Genomic DNA, 19,128 nt, shown 5'->3' with positions numbered 1-19,128 from the left:
TGGCTATGCGGGGTCTTTTCTGGTTCCATACAAATTTTAGGATTATTTGTTCCATTTCTTTGAAAAAAGTGGATACTATTTTGATAGGGATTGCATTGAATGTGTAGATTGCTCTAGAAATAACAACCAACTCTACAGAAATATAAAAAATTATAAAAGAATATTATGAAAAATTATATGCCAACAAATTGGGCAATCTGGAAGAAATAGATAAATTCCTAGACACATGTAACATCACAGACAGATAGATTAATGGAACAGAATAGAGACCCCAGAAATGGACCCTCAACTCTATGGTCAACTAATCTTCGACAAAGCAGGAAAAAATATCCAATGGAAAAAAGACAGTCTCTTCAATAAATGGTGCTGGGAAAACTGGACAACCACATGCAGAAGAATGAAACTAGACCATTCTCTTACACCATACACAAAGATAAACTCAAAATGGATGAAAGACCTCAATGTGAGACAGGAATCCATCAAAATCCTAGAGGAGAACATAGGCAGTAACCTCTTTGACATTGGCCACAGCAACTTCTTTCAAGACCCGTCTCTAAAGGCAAGGGAAACAAAAGCAAAAATGAACTTTTGGGACTTCATCAAGATAAAAAGCTTTTGCACAGCAAAGGAAACAGTCAACAAAACTAAGAGGCAACCCATGGAATGGGAGAAGATATTTGCAAGTGACATTTCTGATAAAGGGCTGGTATCCAAGATCTATAAAGAACTTCTCAAACTCAGCACCCCAAAACCAGTCAAGAAATGGACAGAAGACATGAACAAACACTTCTCCAAAGAAGACATACAAATGGCTAACAGACACATGAAAAAGTGTTTAACATCACTAGCCATCAGGGAAATACAAATCAAAACCACAATGAGATACCACCTTACACCAGTTAGAATGGCAAAAATTAACAAGACAGGAAATGACAGATGTTGGTGAGGATCCGGAGAAAGGGGAAACCTCTTACACTGTTGGTGGGAATGCAAACTGGTGCAGCCACTCTGGAAAACAGTATGGAGGTTCCTCAAGAAGTTAAAAATAGAACTACTCTATGACCCAGCAATTGCACTACTAGGTATTTACCCCAAAGATACAGATGTAGTGAAAAGAAGGGGCATCTCCACCCCAATGTTCATAGCAGCAATGTCCACAATAGCCAAACTGTGGAAGGAGCCGAGATGCCCTTCAACAGAAGAATGGAAAAGAAGATGTGGTCCATATATACAATGGAATATTACTCAGCCATCAAAAAGATGAATACCCACCATTTGCTTTGACATGGATGGAACTGGAGGGTATTTTGCTAAGTGAAGTAAGCCAAGCAGAGAAAGACAATTATCATATGGTTTCATTCATATGTGGAATATAAGAAATAGCACAGAAGACCATAGGAGAAGGGAGGGAAAACTGAACGGGAAGAAATCAGAGAGGGAGACAAACCATGAGAGACTCTGGACTCCGGGAAACAAACTGAGGGTTACAGAGGGGAGGGTTGTGGGGGGGATGGGGTAACCAGGTGATGGGTATTAAGGAGGGCGTGTTGTGATGAACACTGGGTTGTGCTATACGCAACTAATGAATTGTTGAACACTACATAAAAAAACTAATGATGTACTGTATGCTGGCTAACTGAACATAATAAAAAAAATACCAACATTTTTCACAGAACTAGAACAAACAATCCTAAAATTTGCAGAGAACCACAGAAGACCCCAAATATCCAAAATAATCTTGAAAAAGAAAAGCAAAGCTGGAGGTATCACAATTCCAGATTTCAAGTTATACTACAAAGCTGTAGTAATCAAAACATATGGTACTGGCACAAAAACAGGCACATAGATCAATGGAACAGAATAGAAAACCCAGAAATGAACCCACAACTATATGGTCAATTAATCATCGACGAAGCAGGAAAGAATCTGCAATGGGAAAAAAAGACAGTCTCTTCAACAAATGGTGTTAGGAAAACTGGACAGTTACATGCAAAAGAATGAAACTGGATCACTTTCTTACACCATACACAAAAAATAAATTCAAAATGGGTTAAAGACCTAAATGTGAGACAGGAAACCATCAAAATCCTAGAAGAGAACACAAGCAGTAATCTCTCTGACATCAGCCATAGCAACATTTTTCTAGGTATGTCTCCTGAGGCAAGGGAAACAAAAGCAAAAATAAACTATTGGGACTACATCAAAATTAAAAGCTTCTGCACAGCAAAGGAAACAATCAACAAAACTAAAAGACAACCTACTGAATGGGAGAATATATTTGCAAACTGAAATCTCTGATAAAGGGTTAGTATCCAAAATATATAAAGAACTGATATAACTCAACAGCCCCAAACCAAATAATCTAATTTGAAAATGGGCAGAAGACATGAACAGACATTTTTCCAAAGAAGACCTACAGATGGCCAATAGACACATGAAAAGATGTTCATCACTCATCATAAGGGAAATGCAGATCAAAACCACAATGAGGTATCACTCATACCTGTCAGAATGGTTACAATCAACAACACAAGAAACAACAGGTGTTGGAGAGGATGTGGAGAAATAGGAACCCTTGTACACTATTGGTAGGAGTGCAAACTGGTACAGCCACTGTAGAAAAGAGTATGGCGTTTTCTCAAAAAGTTAATAATAGAGCTACCTTATGATCCAGTAACCACACCACTGGGTATTTACTGAAAGAATACAAAAACACTAATTCAAAGGAATATATGCACCCCAGTGCTTACTGCAGCATTATTTACAATAGCCAAATTATGTAAGCAGCCCGTGTCCATCAATTGATGAATGGATGAAGAAGATGTGGTATATACTGTGGAATATTACTCAGCCATAAAGAAGAATGAAATTGTGCCTTTTGCAATGACATGGTTGGAGGTAGAGGGTATAATGCTAAGCAAGATAAGCCAGTCAGAGAAGGACAAATACCATATGATTTCACTCGTATGTATGAACTTTAAGAAACTAAACAAATAAGCAAAGGGGAAAAAAGAGAGAGAGAGATGAACTAAGAAACACTCTTAACTATAGAGAACTGATGGCTACCAGAGGGGAGGTGGGTGAGGGGATGGGTGAAACAGGTGAAGGGGAATAAGAGTACACTTATCATGATGAGCACTGAGTAATGTATAGGCCTGTTGAATCACTATATTTTACACCTGAAACTAATATAACACTGTATGTTAACTCTACTGGAATTAAAATTAAAAACTTAATACAAACAGTAACAGCAATTGAAACCATATAATTTGCAATTTAAAAGATTCATCAGTGCAATAGAACAGAAATTTCAGAAATTCAAAATTGTATAGAACTTTATAACATGCTAGAAACAGTATCACAGCAGGGAAAAGAATCACTATTCAATCTGCTTTGTAGAAATTGGATCTCAGTAGGGAAGAGAATAAACTTGGAGCTATACCATAGGATAGACCTTGAATAAGTCAAAGAATAAACTATTTAAAAACAACCTGTCAAAGGAGCTTGAAGTAAAAAATTAGCATAATTGAATACTATCGAAGACTGTCAAGGGACAGATTGAATGTCAGTATTACTATTGCCTGACTACAAGGGCATTGTTGATGTATGAAATTCTGTGGTAGCCGAAGATGTTGTAAATACATGTTAAAAAGAAAAGGCATAGGGTGAGGGTATTTTATATCAGAAGAAGTGTAAAAATTTTATAGAAATACGAGCCGTGGGGTCCGGTCTGATGCAGCCCTTATTAGTCAGACTGGACCCAGTCCGATTCCAGCAGTTTCCAGACCCAGTCTGGAGAGAGAAACGCTCAAGTGAAGCCGGAAAGCTCGTGAACGTAAAAACTGTGAAGCCAGGATCCTGAGAGGGACTCACCACCTCGAGAGGTGGCGACGGAGCCTCGGGTTCAACAGTTTGGCAGGGGGCGGAGCAAGATGGCGGAGGAGTAGGAGACCTGGATTTCGTCTCCTCTCAGGAATTCAGCTGGATAGGGATCAAACCATTCTGAACACCTACGAACTCAACAGGAGATCGAAGAAAAGAAGAGCAACAACTCTCTGAACAGAAAAGCGACCACTTTCTGGAAGGTAGGACGTGCGGAGAAGTGAATCCGAGGCGTTATTCGGGAGGATAGATGGCGGGGGAGGGGCCTCCGTCGGCCGCTTCTGGCAAGTGATAGAGCCACGGAGCACAAAATCGGAACTTTTAGAAGTCGGCTCCGCTGAGGGACGTCACTCTGGTGGCGAAGTGGGGGGTGGAACCCTCGCGGGACAGTGTGGTCTCAGGACCTCGGGGTCACAGAAAGACCGGGGGTGCCTGAGTGTGGCAGAGCTCCCAGGTATCGGAGCAGGGAAGCCGGCTGCAGAGACGGAGCCCAGGCGTGGGCTCTCAGCTCGGGGTTGCTATAAACCGTGATCCGCGGCACAGTCGGGCCACAGCTCCTCCAGCAGGGACCCAACAAGTGGCAGATCTGGGGAGACTCACCTTCTTCCCCCGGGAGAAGAGGTGCGGGAGCGCACCGCGGGGATCTGCTGGGTTTGGAGACTCCACCTGGGGTCGGGTGCCAGATAGAAAGGCGCGGTCACAGGCCGGGTGAGCGCGGAGTGTGGCTGGAGACCGGGGAGACGGGAGTGACTGACTGCTTTTCTCTGGGGGCTCGCTGAGGAGTGGGACCCTGAGTTGTCGGCTCCTCAGGGGTGGAGACTGGGAGGCCGCCATTTTCACTCTCCGCTTCCAAAGCTGTACGGAAAGCTTGCAGGGAACAAAAGCTCCGGAGAGCAAACCCGAGCAGATTACTTAGCCCAGACCGGCAAGGGCGGGGCAATTTTGCCTCCGGCAAAGACATTTGGGAACCACGGCAACAGGCCCCTCCCCCAGAAGATCAGCGAGAACAGCCAGCCAAGACCAAGTTTACCGATCAATGAGAATGGCAGAACTCCAGCGCTAGGGGAATACTGCACATAGAATTCATGGCTTTTTTACCATGATTCTTTAGTCTTTCAAAGTTTTTTTTTTTTTTTAACTGTCTTTTTTTCTTTTTTCTTTTTTCTTTTTTTTTGAATTTTTCTTTTTCCCTTTTTCAACCAACATCTTATCAATCCCTTTTTAAAAAAACAAAAAAACAAAAAAACATTTTTATTTTTCATATTTAAGTCATATTCTATCCCTTCATAGTAGTTACCCGTATTTTTGGCATATATATATAAGTTGTTCTCTCTTTAAAATCTTGAGAGAGTTTCTTCTAACAGATCAAAATATACTCTAAATCTCTAGTGTATGGTTTTTTTCTACTCCCCTGCCTGATCACATTCTCTCCCTTTTTTCTTTCTTTCTTTCTTTTTTTTAATCCTCTTCTTTCTTTTTTCAAACAACTTATCAAATCCTTTTATAAAATTTTTTATAATTTCCATCTTTACAGTCATATTCCATCCCTTCATCATATCAACCCTTATTTTTGTACATATATAAGTTTTTCTTTCTTTAAAATTTTGGGAGGGACTTTCTTTTAACAGACCAAAATACACCCAAAATCTAGTGTGTGGCACTGATCTATAAACCAGCCTGATCATATTTGATCACATTCTGTTTTTGTTTTGTTTTGTTTTGTTCTGCTTTTGTTTGTTTTTATCTTTATCTTTATCTTTTTCTTTTTTCTTTTTTTCTTTCTTTTTCTTTTTTCTCTCTTTCCCTTCCTTTTCCCACTGCTTCAGGTCTTTTCTGATTTGTTTAGAGTATATTTTCTGGGGACGTTGTTACCCTGCTAGCATTTTGTTCTCTCATTAATCTATTCTCCTCTGCACAAAATGACAAGACGGAAAAAATCACCTCAACAAAAAGAACAAGAGGTAGTACCGACTGCCAGGGACCTACTCAATACGGACATTAGTACGATGTCAGATCTAGAGTTCAGAATCATCACTTTAAAGATACTAGCTGGGCTTGAAAAAAGCATGGAAGTGATTAGAGAAACCCTTTCTGGAGAAGTAAAAGAACTAAAATCAAACCAAGTAGAAATCAAAAAGTCTATTAATGAGGTGCAATCAAATATGGGGGCGCTAACTGCTAGGATAAATGAGGCAGAAGAAAGAATCAGTGAGATAGAAGACCAAATGATGGAAAATAAAGAAGCTGAGAAAAAGAGAGATAAACAACTACTGGATCACGAGGGCAGAATTCGAGAGATAAACGATACCATAAGACGAAACAACATTAGAATAATTGGGATCCCAGAAGAAGAAGAAAGAGAGAGAGGGGCAGAAGGTATAATGGAGCAAATTATAGCAGAGAACTTCCCTAATTTGGGGAAGGAAACAGGCATCAAAATCCAGGAAGCACAGAGAACCCCTCTCAAAATCAATAAAAATAGGTCAACACCCCGACATCTAATAGTAAAACTTACGAGTCTCAGAGACAAAGAGAAAATCCTGAAAGCAGCTCAGGAGAAGAGATATGTAACCTACAATGGTAGAAACATTAGATTGGCAACAGACTTATCCACAGAGACCTGGCAGGCCAGAAAGGACTGGCAGGACATATTCAGAGCACTAAATGAGAAAAATATGCAGCCAAGAATACTATATCCAGCTAGGCTGTCATTGAAAATTGAAGGAGAGATAAAAAGCTTCCAGGACAAACAAAAACTAAAGGAATTTGCAAACACAAAACCAGCCCTACAAGAAATATTGAAAGGGGTCCTCTAAGCAAAGAGAGAGCCTAAAAGCAACATAGACCAGAAAGGAACACAAACAATATACAGTGGCACTAAATTCCTATCTTTCAATAGTTACCCTGAATGTAAATGGGCTAAATGCCCCAATCAAAAGACACAGGCTATCAGATTGGATTAAAAAACAAGACCCATCGATATGCTGTCTGCAAGAGACTCATTTTAGACCCAAAGACACCCCCAGATTGAAAGTGAGGGGGTGGAAAACCATTTACCATGCTAATGGACACCAAAAGAAAGCTGGGGTGGCAATCCTTCTATCAGACAAATTAGATTTTAAACCAAAGACTGTAATAAGAGATGAGGAAGGACACTATATCATACTTAAAGGGTCTATCCAACAAGAAGATCTAACAATTGTAAATATCTATGCCCCTAACATGGGAGCAGCCAATTATATAAGGCAATTAATAACAAAAGCAAAGAAACACATTGACAACAATACAATAATAGTGGGGGACTTTAACACCCCCCTCACTGAAATGGACAGATCGTCTAAGCAAAAGATCAACAAGGAAATAAAGACTTTAAATGACACACTGGACCAAATGGACTTCACAGACATATTCAGAACATTCCCTCCCAAAGCAACGGAATACACATTCTTCTCTAGTGCCCATGGAACATTCTCCAGAATAGATCACATCCTAGGTCATAAATCAGGTCTCAACCGGTACCAGAAGATTGGGATCATCCCCTGCCTATTTTCAGACCACAATGCTTTGAAACTAGAACTCAATCACAAGAGGAAAGTCAGAAAGAACTCAAATACATGGAGGCTAAAGAGCATCCTACTGAAGAATGAATGGGTCAACCAGGAAATTAAAGAAGAATTAAAAAAATTCATGGAAACCAATGAAAATGAAAACACAACTATTCAAAATCTTTGGGATACAGCAAAGGCAGTCCTAAGAGGAAAGTATATAGCAATACAAGCCTTTCTCAAGAAACAAGAAAGGTCTCAAGTACACAACCTAACCCTACACCTAAAGGAGCTGAAGAAAGAACAGCAAATAAAGCCTAAACCCAGCAGGAGAAGAGAAATAATAAAGATTAGAGCAGAAATCAATGAAATAGAAACCAAAAGAACAGTAGAACAGATCAACGAAACTAGGAGCTGGTTCTTTGAAAGAATTAACAAGATTGATAAGCCCCTGGCCAGACTTATCAAAAAGAAAAGAGAAATGACCCAAATCAACAAAATCATGAATGAAAGAGGAGATATCACAACGAACACCAAAGAAATACAAACAATTATAAGAACATATTATGAGCAACTCTATGCCAGCAAATTAGATAACCTGGAAGTAATGGATGCATTCCTAGAGATGTATCAACTACCAAAACTGAACCAGGAAGAAATAGAAAACCTGAACAGACCTATAACCACTAAGGAAATAGAAGCAGTCATCAAAAATCTCCCAAAACACAAAAGCCCAGGGCCAGATGGCTTCCCAGGGGAATTCTACCAAACATTTCAAGAAGAATTAATACCTATTCTTCTGAAACTGTTCCAAAAAATAGAAATGGAAGGAAAACGTCCAAACTCATTTTATGAGGCCAGCATTACCTTGATCCCAAAACCAGACAAAGACCCCATCAAAAAGGAGAATTACAGACCAATATCCCTGATGAACATGGATGCAAAAATTCTCACCAAAATACTAGCCAATAGGATCCAACAGTACATTAAAAGGATTATTCACCACGACCAAGTGGGATTTATCCCTGGGCTGCAAGGTTGGTTCAACATCCGCAAATCAATCAACGTGATACAATACATTAACAAAAGAAAGAACAAGAATCATATGATCCTCTCAATAGATGCAGAAAAAGCATTTGACAAAGTACAGCATCCTTTCTTGATCAAAACTCTTCAGAGTATAGGGATAGAGGGTACATACCTCAATATCATAAAAGCCATCTATGAAAAACCTACAGCGAATATCATTCTCAATGGGGAAAAACTGAGAGCTTTCCCCCTAAGGTCAGGAACGCGGCAGGGATGTCCACTATCACCACTGCTATTCAACATAGTATTGGAAGTCCTAGCCACAGCAATCAGACAACAAAAAGAAATCAAAGGCATCCAAATTGGCAAAGAAGAAGTCAAACTCTCACTCTTTGCAGATGATATGATACTTTATGTGGAAAACCCAAAAGACTCCACCCCAAAACTGCTAGAACTCATACAGGAATTCAGTAAAGTGGCAGGATATAAAATCAATGCACAGAAATCAGTGGCATTCCTATACACCAACAAGACAGAAGAAAGAGAAATTAAGGAGTCGATCCCACTTACAATTGCACCCAAAACCATAAGATACCTAGGAATAAATCTAACCAAAGAGGCAAAGGATCTGTACTCAGAAAACTATAAAATACTCATGAAAGAAATTGAGGAAGACACAAAAAAATGGAAAAACATTCCATGCTCATGGATTGGAAGAACAAATATTGTGAAGATGTCAATCCTACCTAGAGCAATCTACACATTCAATGCAATCCCCATCAAAATACCATCCACTTTCTTCAAAGAAATGGAACAAATAATCCTAAAATTTGTATGGAACCAGAAAAGACCCTGCATAGCCAGAGGAATGTTGAAAAAGAAAAGCAAAGCTGGCGGCATCACAATTCCGGACTTCCAGCTCTACTACAAAGCTGTCATCATCGAGACAGTATGGTACTGGCACAAAAACAGACACATAGATCAATGGAACAGAATAGAGAGCCCAGAAATGGACCCTCAACTATATGGTCAACTAATCTTTGACAAAGCAGGAAAGAATGTCCAATGGAAAAAAGACAGTCTCTTCAACAAATGGTGTTGGGAAAATTGGACAGCCACATGCAGAAGAATGAAACTGGACCATTTCCTTACACCACACACAAAAATAGACTCCAAATGGTTGAAAGACCTCAATGTGAGACAGGAGTCCATCAAAATCCTAAAGGAGAACACAGGCAGCAACCTCTTCAACCTCAGCCGCAGCAACTTCTTCCTAGAAACATCACCAAAGGCAAGGGAAGCAAGGGCAAAAATGAACTCTTGGGACTTCATCAAGATAAAAAGCTTTTGCAAAGCAAAGGAAACAGTCAACAAAACCAAAAGACAACTGACAGAATGGGAGAAGATATTTGCAAATGACATATCAGATAGGGCGCCTGGGTGGCTCAGTTGGTTAAGCGACTGCCTTCGGCTCAGGTCATGATCCTGGAGTCCCGGGATCGAGTCCCGCATCGGGCTCCCTGCTCGGCAGGGAGCCTGCTTCTCCCTCTGACCCTCCCCCCTCTCATGCTCTCTGTCTCTCATTCTCTCTCTCAAATAAATAAATAAAATCTTTAAAAAAAAAAAATGACATATCAGATAAAGGGCTAGTATCCAAAATCTATAAAGAACTCATCAAACTCAACACCAAAAGAACAAAGAATCCAATCAAGAAATGGGCAGAAGACATGAACAGACATTTTTCCAAAGAAGACATCCAAACAGCCAACAGACACATGAAAAAGTGTTGAATATCGCTCGGCATCAGGGAAATCCAAATCAAAACCTCAATGAGATACCACCTCACACCAGTCAGAATGGCTAAAATTAACAAGTCAGGAAATGACAGATGTTGGCGGGGATGCGGAGAAAGGGGAACCCTCCTACACTGTTGGTGGGAATGCAAGCTGGTGCAGCCACTCTGGAAAACAGTATGGAGGTTCCTCAAAAAGTTGAAAATAGAGCTACCATATGATCCAGCAATTGCACTCCTGGGTATTTACCCCAAAGATACAAAAGTAGGGACCCGAAAGGGTATGTGCACCCCGATGTTTATAGCAGCAATGTCCACAATAGCCAAACTGTGGAAAGAGCCAAGATGTCCATCAACAGATGAATGGATAAAGAAGAGGTGGTATATATATACAATGGAATATTATGCAGCCATCAAAAGGAATGAGATCTTGCCATTTGCAACGACGTGGATGGAACTGGAGGGTATTATGCTGAGCGAAATAAGTCAAACAGAGAAAGACATGTATCACATGACCTCACTGATATGAGGAATTCTTAATCTCAGGAAACAAACTGAGGGTTGCTGGAGTGGGGGGTGGGGTGGGAGGGATGGGGTGACTGGGTGATGGACACTGGGGAGGGTATGTGTTCTGGTAAGCGCTGTGAATTGTGCAAGACTGTTGAATCTCAGATCTGTACCTCTGAAACAAATAATGCAATAGATGTTAAGAAAGAAAAAAAGAAGAAGAAGAATGTAGCAGGAGGGGAAGAATGAAGGGGGGGAAATCGGAGGGGGAGAAGAACCATGAGAGACGATGGACTCTGAAAAACAAACTGAGGGTTCTAGAGGGGAGGGGGTTGGGAGGATGGGTTAGCCTGGTGATGGGTATTGAGCAGGGCACGATCTGCATGGAGCACTGGGTGTTATGCACAAACAATGAATCATGGAACACTATATCTAAAACTAATGATGTAATGTATGGGGATTAACATAACAATAAAAAAATTAAAAAAAAATTTTATAGAAATACACCCTGAGGCACCTGAGTGGCTCAGTCAGTCAAGCGTCAGCCTTCAGCTCAGATCATGATCTCAGAGTCCTGGGATGGAGCCCCAGGTTGGGCTCCCTGCTCAGAGGGGAGTCTGCTTCTCCCTCTCCCTCTGCCCCTCCCGCTGCTCATGCTCGCTCTCTCTCTCAAATAAATAAATAAAATCTTAAAAAAAGAGAAACATATAAGGTTACCATTTGGATTCCACTTTGAATGTAGTAAAAAAGGAATAGATGTTTTGTTGCTGATGGAAAAGAAATAGCACCTTATCATGTGCTAAAACGTCCATCCTTGCTAGTGATTACAAACGGACAAATAAAAACAACTCGGAGATACTATTATACCCCCATTAAAGTAAAAAAATTAGTGATAAAATTCAATGATGACAAGTCTGGGAAGAAATAGTTTCATGAGAAATTATATATTAGCTCAGTCTCTTCAGAGATCTGTGTGGTGATCCCCCTCAAGGGTCGTAAAGGTGTTTATGAGTTTTGACCAAATAACTGTTTGCTGCCACAAGGAAACACTTATTGTTTAATGCTAAAGATGTTTATAACCAAATCAATTATAAAAACATAAAGGGAAATGAATAGACATGTACATAGCTGTTAAAAGTGGCATAAACATGGGTGCCTGGGTGGCTCAGTTGGTTAAGCATCCTACTCTTGATCTCAGCTCAGGTCTTGATCTCAAGGTCGTGTGTTCAAGTCCAGCATTGGGCTCCGTGTGGGGCATGAAGCTTACCTAAAAAAGAAAAAAAAAAAAAGGCAAAAGCATGGATGATATAAAGTGAAAGATCAGAATGTGGACTTCTGTTCTCTGTTGACTACTATGGTATAAATCTTTATATGTACATTGATAGATAATAGAATTAGTGTTAGTTCAATTTACAGAGCACTTGCTGGGAGGTATGCTAGGTTCTCGGAGACAGAGGAAAAAAAAGTCATAGAGACCCAGATAAGTGCACAGATATTTTCATCATGGTAAGTGATACCAAAACAAATATAACAGCTAGCGCTTAGGGGGTAATTAATATGTCCCAGGTCCTATTCTAAGCACTTTACGTGAATCTCAAGTAATTATCCCGATAACCCTGTGACGTGGAAACAATTATTACTCATTTTACAGAGAGGAAACCGAGATAAGAGAGGTCAGGTCCTTGCCCAAGGTCATAGAGCTCTGAGAGAGGTCAGCCTAAGGTTGGGCTGGAGCTTCAAGGTGCAGCAGCTAAGCCTCGCTGGGGAGGACCAGAAGTGTTTCCGGAGAGCGTGATACCTGCTCTGAGTCTGGGAGGGCAGGAGGGAGACAGACGGGGCAAGGGCATTCCCAGCAGAGAAACCGGGTGAATAAAGGCAGAGAAGAGAGGCAGTGTGTATCCAGGGAGTGTGGGCAAGGCAGGTTGCTGGAAGGCAAAGTTGCATGGGGAGAGTAGCATGTTTCTGATGTGGATGGCGGTCAGATCAGTAGGGCTTTACGGGCCATGCTGAAAACTTTGGACTTAGTTTGTCAAATTTGACTTTAATGATGGAAGGGAGAAGAACTAGCATTTATTGTTCACTACCATGTGACAAGGGGTTTATGTGCTTGAACAGGGTTATTTCAACAGATTATATTTTCTGTAAAGTTTTCTCTCTGAATAAGAAATAGAGATCACAGGTTATTTTAATCAGGCAAAAGGCTCTGTGACAACCTATCCCATTTCATGTTGAGAAAGGTGCTGCCCGAATTAATGTTACAAAATACTGTTTTAAATGAGAAAGTGATAAGAATAATATCCATGAATTACTTATACTGGATAAAAGCTTCATAAGTATTATATTACTAACCTTAAAGTGACAGAACCAATTAACCAGAAGCCAATTTATTAGAACTACAAATCGTCTTTTTTTAAAGGTATTTTTTCTCTTTATGTTTTTATTAAGTTTTCAATTTTAATTCCAGTATAGTTAACATACCATGTTATATTAGTTTCAGGTGTACGATACAGTGATTCAACACTTCTATACATTACTCAGTGCTCATCATGGTTAAGTGTACTCCTTAATCCCCATCACCTATTTAGAAACACAGATCATCTTGATCTCACCCTGTGATTCCATTTTGAGGAGAAATAAGCAGAAGACAAGAAAACAGTTGATATTAAGATATCTTAGGAGAAAACCAACTTCTGGGTCAAGTCCAAAGGTCGATGAACATTAATTCCAACTCACTGTCTCTACCCTGCGGCATGCACAATGAGGCCTGGCATCCAGAGCAAAGACCACTGACCCTGCAGGATGGCAATTATCAGCTCAGTTCGTTATGCTATACTTAAGAAGGCAGGGAAATTTAACAGACAGTGTAGAATATTTTTTCAAATGAAGGATTCATTCATTTGAACATTGGAACATTTGCATTTAACATTTTGACATTGAAGCAGTTTAACAAAGGCTTACTGTATTATTTACTTTGTATGGGGCCTTTCCAGGAGCTGGGGTTTCCTCCAAAGGAAGGGAGTTGTTGTTGTTTTTTTGTTTGTTTTTTGTTTTAAGATTTATTTATTTATTTGAGAAGAGCAGGAGCGGGGGGGTGGGCAGGGGGGAGGGAGAATCAGGCTCCCTGCTGAGCAGGGAGCCCGATGGGGGCCTCGATCCCACAACCCTGAGATCACGACCTGATCCGAAGGCAGACGCTTAACCAACTGAGCCACCCAGGTGCCCCGGAAGGGAGTTCTTGAGCTGAGGCTTGAGTTGGTCAGGTAGACAAACAGGAAGGAAATGTACTCCAGATTGGGGGAACTCCCAACCCCAGGTGGAAGGGCCCTGAAGCCCTACTGCGCCCGGTGGGTTTGCAGGCATATAAAGAGTTCTCCGTGGTGGAAGAGGTGTGTGAGACGGTGGGGCTGGTTGGTCCTCAGGGGCCAGATTACCAAGGGCCTTGAAGAAGGTGGAACAGGATGGATCATGATCAGATTCATGTAATCGAAAGCTTAATCTGGAGGCAGAGTGGAGCCACTATGGAGGGGACAAGAGGGGTGGAGATCAGCAAGACAGAAGCCACCTCCAAGCATGACATAATGGCTGTCTCAACTGCAGCTGATGCAGCAAAGAGGAAGGTACCAGAGCTGTTGAGGGAGACAGCAGTGGTGAGTGTGACAGAAGGTGAGAGGAGAGTGGAAGAGGAACCCAGGTTTTTGGCCCAGGCCCCTCGTGATGGTGGTACTTGTAGCTAAGACGAAAGCAGGAGGAGTGGGTGTGGGGGTTGAGATATAAATCCTGGTAACACCGGTCCTCATTTCATACTTTAATCACCACAGGACCAGGGTTATTCCATCCAGTCTTTGGTGATGGAATAGCTCAAGTCAGACCAATCCTTGAGGTAACTGAGGGAGTCATGGGGCCTACCACAACACAAGGCGCTATTTTTCATTTCTAAGAAGCAAAAATGGACCCCATTCAATTCTTTTCCTTTTTAAGAAATAATTATACAACTTTTACATGACCATATGCCTGTTGGAAAAATTCAAGTACTATAATTTTCCTTTGCTAGGTTTATCAGAATAAATTAACAGTCCTCAAACTTTTTGAATTCAGGAATTCTTTATAATCTTAAAAATTATTGAACACCCCCCAAAGCTATAGTTGATGTGGATTATGTCTATTGATATTTACCACATTAGAAATTAAAACTGAGAAATTTAAAAACTGTTGATTAATGTATTTCAAATGAATAACAATACATAAACATAAAACATGTTAAATGTTGATATAAATAATATATTTTTAAATAGAAATAATATATATTGTATGATGACTGACATAACATAATAAAATTTAAAAAATTAAAAAATATATATATATTGATAACATATAGAATATATTTTCCAAACAAATATTTAGTGAGAATAGTGGCATAGTTATACAGTTAGGCTAACCTGTTCAGTGACAGGTTGATATTCTCATATATGCTTCCGCCTTCAATTTGTTGCTATATTACACATCATGCACCTCTGGGAACTTCCATACATATGTGAGAGAAAGAGTTACAAAAGCAAATGATAGTTTTGTTTCATTATGGAAATAGTTTTGACCTCACAGATGCCCCAAAAGGCTCTCAGACCCCAGAGGCTCCTGGACTACACTTTGAGAATCACTGAACTAAGCACATTAGGGGAGCGTCATAGTCGAAGTATAGTTGGGTTTCACCGAGGTGCTTGGCAGTCTCAGATAGCAGCCACCTCTGCCCACCCAGCTTCTTACTAAATTTAGCTCTGCCTTGGAGCAGCTTTGTGGCGTTACATGAGTCAGGCAGCTCTCTGGGCTTTGGTTGCACTAGAACATCTCCAAGGATTCTTCATGCCCTAAATTACTATGCATTCATAAGCCTCCCTGTAGTAGGTGCTCAGTACATATATTTTGAATAAATGTGTGAAAAATGAATAAAGACAGACTGCTTGATGTTGTCAAAAGGACTTTGCATTGAGTGGAAACTTGTAATAGAATTCAGGGTCACAAACACACATATTTTCGGGCTAGGTGTCCTGAACAGATGAAGTAAACAGATGCAAGACAATGAGGAGTGATGGGATCCACAACGAAGTGGAGGGCTCATATCCTACTTAAAGGAAACAAAATTCAAAGTTTGTATTAGGCACTATTCTAGACCAACCACACACAGGTTGGATTTGGCCTGTGGGCTTTGAGTTCGAACTTTTGAACCAGATGGTCACTTGGGTTCCTTCTGATTTACTGGACCTCTTCCTGGAAGACCAGGTGCCTTCTACCCCCTCTCTTCTTCCTCCCAACCGAAACATATTCATGGGAAAGGATCTAATAAACTCATTCATTGAAGGCAACCTCAACCAGTGAGACCAATATCATGAGACATATTTGCACTTTTACAGTGTTAGTCTTAAGCCAATATCAGGAAGCTGTGATGCTGGAGGTTGAGCATCAGTGATGAGACCAGAGCAGAGAGCCTTGGCTGTGCTCCAGAATCCATGCTACCTGTGCCTACGCGTCCAAACTTGGGAGATGAAGCACTACCTATAAAGATCTTCTCCACAGAATCACTAGGTGCTTTGATCGTCAGAGGCATTTCTCCTGGGAATCTATGTCCCACGGAGGTCTCAGGTAAGGTAGTCCCCACCTGGAACCAGGGCCCTCCTTTCTAGTAGGAATTCACTTCCTGCAACCACCCACAGGAATTTGCTACAGTTAACCAACATCTTTGATGCCATATATCAGGGTTTCCTGGAGAGCTCTGCTCCTCAGGTGGGATTTTTCAGAAGTGTTGAGATGAGCAGCCTGCTATCTTCCCAGAAAATATGTCTGAAAGTTGATAAATCCCTTTCTGAGTGCCCTGCCCTGCTCCTCTACACTCCATAGGGCCAGGTCACCAGGGATGTACTAAGGAGAGCCCTTACTGAGCCAATACTGGAAGAACCATAGAAGGGTAGGTGAAGGTAGAGGGGCTTTTCCATCTCCTAAAAATGGGGGATCTAGAGTCTGGATTGACCTTCAACCAACCAATCCTATACACCATCTTGATTTGCCAAATGCCTTCACACAGATATCACTCTCAAATCCTGGGGCCTCAGACAAAAGAATTCTAAGTCTTTAAGACTTCTTCTTTGGTCACTGATGATTAAGGGAAATGTAGCTTTCTCCACTGGTATAAATCGAGGCTATTACAGTCAAGATTATTACAAAACAAGCCTCAAGGCTCAGGGAGGACCCACCTATTTTAAGAGAGTATTGGATACACACAAAAAATTCTAGGTCCCACAAAAGAATCCTTAGAGTTTTGTTGCAATGGAATCTGACTGTTCCTGACCACTCAGACAACTGTCAGACCATTGCCTTCTTTGTTTATGAATTGTGCACACACAGGGAGTCTCAAGAACATTTAGAGACTGGGTTTAGAAGTTATGATCACGTGCCATGTGTCCAAGTTACAACAGAGCTGGCCATGAAATTTGAGCATGGAGGATAGCAAGGCATGGTGAGGATGTCACAGAGATGGTGCAAGGTAATCCCTGATATGGAAAGAGACAAGGGGTGAATCTTTTCTAGCTCTTTGCTTTGGTTTCTCTCTTTGAATGAACCCCCCTAGAGGGCCTAGAAGTGTCACTGAAGAGATGCTGTGGGAAGACCCTATGTCTAGACCACAATGGCCAGATTGTTCCCCTCCCCTCCAAACACACACACACACACACACACACACACACACACACACACACAGGAGCTGGGAAGAGGGCTGAACCTAATACTGTCCTGAGACCTGGCAATGGAGCCCCTGCTCTGAGCTCTGGCCCTTAGGAGGTTCCTCGTTTTAGAGAGACTTCCTCAAAGGTGGTTTTCCTCTGGTGTCTGAGACTATCTGAGACTGTCTGTGCCTAGCAGTGCCATCTGGATAGGGTCCCTTGAACCCAGACAGGAACCTACATGGGCCTTGGTCTGTGGTCTCATCCCACCTCTTTGGGTACTCTCCACCCTCTAGCTTGTGCATTGGGTTGACCAGATGTCTCCATTTGTTCTGGGCTTTAGGACTTGTTCTTATGTGGTTGTCCCAGGGCTCTAGAGCCAGTTCCAGTTCCTGGAGGGGGCCTGTAGGGAAGATTGCTCTTGTTAGCAGGTATGACATTTCTTTTGTGGGATTGTGTAAGGTTGGATGCCAGAAGGGTGCTGACACTCTGCCACACCACACCTGAGGAGCAGCCCTGCCTGAACCCATCCATACATCAAAGAGGCATTAGGGAATTGAATCACCTCCCCCACCTGTGTTGGTTTGTGTGGAAAAGGAGGAAGATGGAGGAGTCTGAGGAGAGAGTGAAGGGGAGCCCATTTCCTCTGCTCTTCCTTTTAGTATATCTGTGATTGAAGGCTGGCTCTCTTGACTCTCTAGTACCAGGGTTTGCCTCAGGCCTCTGGGAAGTGAGACATCGACAGGCACTTGCCTAGTGGAGGAGCAAATGAATGCCTAAAAGTGGAAGTTCCCACTGGGCAGGGATGTGGCCCATTAACTCTCCTCACAGAACTCAACCAAAGTGTCTCTTAGATCTGAACCTGGGGTTTTTTTGGTTTGTTTTTTGGGTTTATTTTTTATGACAGCTTCTAGGGGTAGGACCTCAATATGTTCTATTCCACCCTATAAAATATAAGTGTGCTTCAGAACAAACTGCTGGGCCACCTCCCCAAGCATCTCAGACACCTTCTGAATGTGGTCCTGACGTTCTCCCACACCATTTTGTACTGAATTTAACTTGAACTTCACTGAACTCAACACAATATTTAGTTAATATTTTAATTTTTTATTTTTTAAAGATTTATTTATTTATTTTAGAGAGAGAGAGAGTGGCAGGGAGAGGCAGAGGGAGAGGGAAAGAGAGGGGATCTCAAGCAGACTCCCCGCTGAGCAGGGAGCTCGATGGGGGACTCGATCTCACAACCCTGAGATCATGACCTGAGCTGAAATCAAGAGTCAGATGCTTAACCAACTGAGCCACCCAGGTGCCCCTTTAATTAATATTTTAAAACTTATTTATAATCTGTCTTCCTCACTAGAATATAAACTAATTGAGGCCAAGGATGATGCATGTCTCATTCCCAGTTGACTAGAACAGTTAACAAGGTAGATGCTCAACAAATATTTTCTAATGGTTAAATGAATGATTTTATCACCGGATTTCTGTTTGGTAGACTAATTGCCCATGTGCATTCTATATTCTGCTCCTTTTAAATTCTTAGGTCCTGTTTATGTTTGAAGGAACTTCTTGGGTATTACTAATGTTTCTTTCCTTGAAATGGTCTGCTGCCCTTGCCTTGCCTTTCCAGTCAGTCCAGTCCCACTAACATCTCTCAAGTTTGGTG

The sequence above is a fragment of the Phoca vitulina genome, unplaced genomic scaffold (genome assembly GCF_004348235.1).
Source record: "Phoca vitulina isolate PV1807 unplaced genomic scaffold, GSC_HSeal_1.0 scaffold34, whole genome shotgun sequence".
In the NCBI taxonomy this organism is placed as follows: domain Eukaryota; kingdom Metazoa; phylum Chordata; class Mammalia; order Carnivora; family Phocidae; genus Phoca; species Phoca vitulina.
This window is presented reverse-complemented; position numbering follows the sequence as displayed.